Raw genomic sequence first — 6186 nt, forward strand, 5'->3', positions numbered from 1 at the left:
CCTCTGGTGTCATATCACCCAGTGCTTGGCTGGGGTCGGGGGAAGGATACAGAGGAATTAGTAGAAGCAAATCCTCGTGTCACATGCATGTGCCAGAACCCATGCCGTCTCTGCTTCATACCTGAACCCACTTAATCGGCACAACAGTTCCACAGAGTAGGGTCTGTTAGTATCCCCGTTATACGGATTGGGACACCACAGCTAAGAGGTTACTTGTCCAAAGTGACACAGTTTACCAACAGTAGAGGTGGGGTTTGAACCCAGGCATTTGGGCTCCAGAGGCTGCTTGGGACCTACACCCCCCCCACTGAAGCAGCAAGTGTGGTCTCCGGGGCCCCCGCCACACCTTGTTTGCCTGAGCTCCGTGAAGCTTGAGTGGGGCTCCCTGTTCTTTATAACCTGATTCTTGCAGAAGGTCCTTGCATCTGTTAGACCTGGGCCGTCCAGTATAGTAGCTGTCGGCCACAGGTGACTCTTTCCATTTAAACACATTTTCAAAAACGAAAATTCGGTTCCTCAGTTGTGCTAGCCACATCTCAAGTGGTCAGTAGCCACATGCAGCTGCTGACTACTCTCTCAGTCAGTGCAGATACAGAGCATTTCCATTGTCTCAGGAATTTCTGTTAGGTCTGTGTTCGGTGATAAAGACTGTGGGTCATGACCTTTCGACTTGGGATTTCAGCTTTTAATAGCTGCTACCTTGTGCTCCAACAGCCTACAGGGAGGTAGGTCGGAGCCTAGAGTACTGTAAGTGCTCACTAAAAGCACTTCATTCTCATCAGCGCCATCTTTGGGTGAGACAGAAGCTCCACAAGGCCCCTGTGTTAATCTATTGTGTAAGATTATCCCCAAATTTCAGGGCTTCTGACCACTGTCTCACATAGTGTCTGCAGGCCAGGAATGTGGGAGCTACTGAGCTAGGTAGTTGTCTCATGAAGTTGTAGTCAAAATGTTGACCTGGGCCAGAGCATCTAGAAGCTTGAGTGGGCTGGAGGGTCCACTTCCAGGATGGCTCACTTATATGTCTGGCAGGTTGATGATGGCTGTTGACAGGAGGCCACAGTTCCTTGCCATGTGGACCCTCAAAGGGCTAATGTCCTCATTACATAGTGGCTGGCTTTTCCCAGAAAGCGATCCTAGAGAGCCAGGTGGAAGCTACAATGCCTTTTATGGCCAAGCCTTTGGTCACTCACTGTTACTTCCACACTATCCTATTGGTCACACAGGTCAGCCATATTCATCGTGAAAGGAGACTGCAGAAGGGAAGGGCAGGAATACCTTCAGGAGGCAAGACTCCTTGGAAGCCATCTCAAAGGCTGGTTACTATAGCCTTGTTTCTGGTCAACTCTGCACAGGACTTAATTTATCTAGAGAGTGGACTCTGAGTGGGACTTGGTATAATATTATTTCTGAGAATTGGGCACAGGATGCAAAGTGGATTTAGACAATATTGAGCCTTTTTTGTTCATGATCCTGCCATTTTTTCTGAAACCAGAGAAGCACTGACCCCTACATGGGGCCATTCTTCATGGGGCATTGGGAGGCCTACAGGCCAAATAGATTCCTCCTTGGAAATCATTTTCTATGTAGTTTTGGGGGATGGGATGGTCAGAATTCTAAGATGGCCCCCAAGATTTTTACCTCCTGTTGTATACACCAGTATATTCCTTCCCCTTGAATGTGGGCAGGATCTGTAACCATGATGGATGCCACTCCTATGATTGGGTTACATCAGACGGGAAAGACAAAGGGGTTTTGCAGATGTAATTGAGGTCCCAAATTAGTTGATTTTTTTAGTTATTAAAAGGGGAGATTACCCTGGGTGGGCCAAGCTTAATCAGTTGAAAGCGCTAATAAGAGGATCCGGAACCTTCTTGGTAAGAGAGATGCTCTCCTGTTGGCCTTGAAGAAGCAAGCTTCCATGAGTTCTACAGCTACAAGGATGTGAATTTTGCCAACAACTCTGTGAGCCTGGCGTAGGACCCTTTGCCTCAGAGAGACCGCCCTTTCAGCCCCGGCTCACACCTTGATTATGGCCTTGGGAGACCCATAGCAGAAAACCCAGCTAAGCTGTGCTTGGGCTCCTGATCCATGGAAACCATAAGGGCAATAAATGGGTGTTATTTTAACTGCTGTGTTTGTGGTAGTCTGTTACACAACATAGACAACCAATACAGGCAGGTCACTTACTCCCTCTGGACAATCAATTTCTCCATCTGTCAAATGGTGGGGAGTGCAGAGTCTGGATCATCTGTAAAAATATTTCTGGAGTAACGACAATGACAGCAACTGTCCCACAGAAAGTGGTTACAGTGGTCCAGGCCCTGTTGCTTTACATATATTGGTTATTTTATTCCTCGCAACATCCTGTGAAACAAATACTTCCCCTTTTACAGAAGGGGGAACTGAAGCACAGAGAGGTTAAGTGACTTGAACTTGCCAAATGTGCCTGGCTCAAACACACAACTTTGTTTCCAAGATGGGTGTTGTCTGGAAAGCCACTGTTTGAGCTGCATTCCTGGATCTTAAGGTGATTCTTCTGAAAATTCATATGAGTAATTAGTGTGGGAAGAAGAAGTGTGTACACACACACACACACACACACAATCAGGACAAAATCAGCCAAGCCTAGGACACCCCTAGCCTGGATGAGTCAGGGATGGCACTCTTCCAGGCACCAGCCAGGGTTGGGGAGGAGGATGTTTTGAACTAGATGAAGTCTTGGGAATGAGCTTGGTAGAGTGGGCTCTACTTCAGCACTCTATAATCGAACCCATTTAGAACCCATGTAATGAAACCATAAAGACCTTGGCCACAAGGCTCTGCCTTCCCCTAGAACTCTGCCTGCCTCTGGGGCGATCAGCCAGCTAAGGCAGGTGTTGACCACTTTGCCCACTGAAAGCATTATTATGCCAATACTGCCCCACCTGCCTTTGTCCCTTGGGGTCCAGAAGAGAGCCAAGCCTGCCTGGAGGGCCTTTTTTTTTTGGTAAGTATGGTCAGGGATGACTCTTGGAAAACTTAGTGGATATTATCTTATCGGTTTTATTCCCATCAAATAAGGCTGCTTCCTCCCTCCCTCTCTGTCTTCTCGGTCTGTGCCCTCAGCAGTCTACATCCTAACCCAGGGAGGAAGGTGTCTGAGAATTTTACCCACACTGTGGTTAATGTGAGACTCTTCGGGGAAGCCCCACTTAAAAGAAACAAATGAGAGAGAGAAACCAAAAAGTCAATGCTTAAGCATGTAGACTAGTAGTTCATGGTGGAAACTCAGGCAACATGAGAGCTGGTAAGCTAGGAGATTTTAGAACAGAGATTTTGACTTTATTCTCACTCTGTGAGAACCTCAGAGTCCCAGATTTAGCATTAGGAGTATAGGACTTAAATTAGGCTCTGCTATCAACGTGCTCTTGGAGCTCCATGGGCCTTCTCTCCGAGCCTGAGTTTCCCCGTCTGTAAAACGAGTGGGGAATATGGACTAGAGCAATGATTCTCAACCCTAGGGTTCCCATTCTGACAGCGTGAAAATGTGAAGATTATCTTTTAATACCCTCACAGTTCTCTAAGGATACTCGAAAACTTAATTCTTGGGAGGGAGACAGTGCCACCTGCTGGTCTCACTTTACACTCGCAAATATACAAACTGCCAAGACAATGAATGCTTGGCCATTTGGTATTTATTGAGCCCCCGCTCAAAGTTCAAGGTCTGGTAATGCACCCTCTAGGACACACACCCATGAGCCTCTTTCCCCATGAGCTCACAGTCTAGAGGGGACAATTGACATATACATAAAGCCCTTTCATCCAGGGTGGGTGGTGACATGGTCCCAGGGAAGTTCTAGGGGAATACGGGGGTGGGTCCAGGGCATGTGAATTGTGCACTCAAGGCTTAGAAGGGCCTTTCTTGATTTTATGCTCTGTTGTCACGGTCTTGAAATTCTAAATAGTTTTTGCACAAGGGGGCCATACATTTTCATTTTCTTCTTTTTTTTCCCATACATTTTAGTTTTGCACTGGGTCCCCTAAAGTATGTAGCTGGTCCTGCCTTGGGGAAATCTTGAAAGAGGTGACATTTGAGCTGGATTTGGAGATCAGGGCAGTAGGTGGAGGGAGAGGAAAGAAGGAAGTTTATTCTAGTGCGGAAGGCAAGGTGAAGGCCTCTGTGGCTGGATGGCGTGAGGAAAGGACGCAGACAGTGGGTTGCTGCAAGGGGGTGGAGTCGGAAGGGACTGGATGTCAGATTCAGGTTCAGGGCTAGGAGGACCTCTGAGCACAGTACTGCAGCTGGAACTTAGAAGACAGGCCAAGGCTTTGAGGTCACAGACTTCCACGTGGGTGCATACATGGGACCGAGGGTCCTATGGTGCCCCAAGGGGTGTGCAAAAGAAGACAGGGCTGCATGGAGGGGCCTGGGCTTTCAGGCCAACCTAGGATCTTGGCTTCCAGGACTCCTGCCTTGTGAAGTGGCAGAGGAAGTCCTCGAGCACAGGGCTGAATGGGCCCTTGTGCCCCAACACCCTGCTGTGAAACTCATTCTAAGTGGCTTCGTGCTTCAACAGTATCACGGGGCAGTGAGAGCAAACTCTTCTGAAGCAGGCACTCACGTAGGGGACATTTCCCATTCAACTTGTTCCCTGCATTCCTCGGCCAGGATTCACTCTCAGGGGCCATGAAGGGCCCTTAAAGAAGCTTCTCTTTCCTGATCATAGTGAGTTTCAGCCTGCTGATGGCAGATGACAGACCTTCACTATAATTTGGGGAAGTTTAAAGAGCAAAGGTCACTTCCTCCCCTTGGGAAATGTCAGCTTCTTCCTCACGGGCTTCCCACCCCCCTTCCCTCTGGGAGAGAAACTTCCTGGGGAATGAGCCCTTCTCAGAATTCCAGGAAGGGCCCAGAGGAGTGAGAGCCTTGAACCCACATTTTAGAGCAGTGGTCCCCATGGGGCACCACAGGGACTGGACCAGGTAGCTGGCACCCACATATATCTATATCCATGGCTCCAACGGCCTGAGCCAGGACCCTGCCTGGTTTTTCTGCTTCCCTGTAAAGCACAGACTTGACAGGGGGTGGGCAGGTTGATCAGGGCAGACTGTCATTTGGTTCCTGGTTCCCATGCTGAGAAGCTCCTCTCTCAGCTGAGTTATTGTCCAGCTGATCCCAGGAGTTCTGCCTGGAACTGTCCTGTTTTTGTGTCTTACATTTGCCCCTGAGCCTGGGGTGCATCTTTGCTTAGACTGGGGGGATAGCCAGTAGGGAACTCAACCCCAGAGCCAACAGGTGGGCCCCAGGACAGGCACAGGAGTTCAAGAATGCTAGCTGCTTCTGAACCTCATTCCTTCTCCAGAAAGGGTCAAAATGGCAGGCTCTCTGCTCCATTGGACTCATGGTCCCTTCTTGTGTGTGCGAGTGGGGGGAACTACACTGAGCTTCTCCCTCCTTGGGGAGGTGGGTCATTCAGATCAGACTCTGCCCTGGGATGGCAGAGGAATCCCTGACCTGCAGGATCTGTTGGGCCTGCAAGAGAAGTGCCTGGGTGGACAGTGAAGATGGCAAGACCTGACCACCGTCCCGGGCACAAAGCAAGCACAGGCAAGGGTGCTATGCCTGGCCGCAGCCATTGGGAGCACCAGGAGGGGCAGGTCTTGTCTTCCAGGGCGGAACCCAGTACTCCAGGGCAGGCCTCTCATGCTCCAGGAGGGACTCAGTGTTTCCAGTGGAACCCAGTGTTCACATGGGACCTGGTGCTCCAGCAAAATCCCCTGCGCTGGGTGGGATCTGGTGTCCTAGGTGAGTCTAGTGCTCCAAGTGAGACCCAGAGCTCTAGGAGTGACCCGGTGCTCCAAGTGGAACCCAGTGCTCCGGGCAGTGCCGGGTGCTCCAGGTGAGAGCCAGCACTTTAGGCCCGACCTGGGGATCTAGGTGGGAGCTGGCATTAGGGGTCAGAGCTAGCAGTCCATGCAGGACATGGTGCTCCAGGCCTGGGTGTGTGGAACTGTGTGGGTCCTCTTCAAGAGGAGACACAACTGCACAGAAGGTAAATGTCCCAGGCCTGGCTCTTAAGAGTGTGTGAAATCCTACTGAGACACAGGGAGAAACAGACAAAGTTGGAGGCATGGGGACACACAAATGGGGAGATGTGCAAAGGTACTGTGGGGGACAGACAGAGAGAGAGAGACTGCTTGATT

Source organism: Felis catus, chromosome A3, assembly GCF_018350175.1.
Source record: "Felis catus isolate Fca126 chromosome A3, F.catus_Fca126_mat1.0, whole genome shotgun sequence".
In the NCBI taxonomy this organism is placed as follows: Eukaryota; Metazoa; Chordata; class Mammalia; order Carnivora; family Felidae; genus Felis; species Felis catus.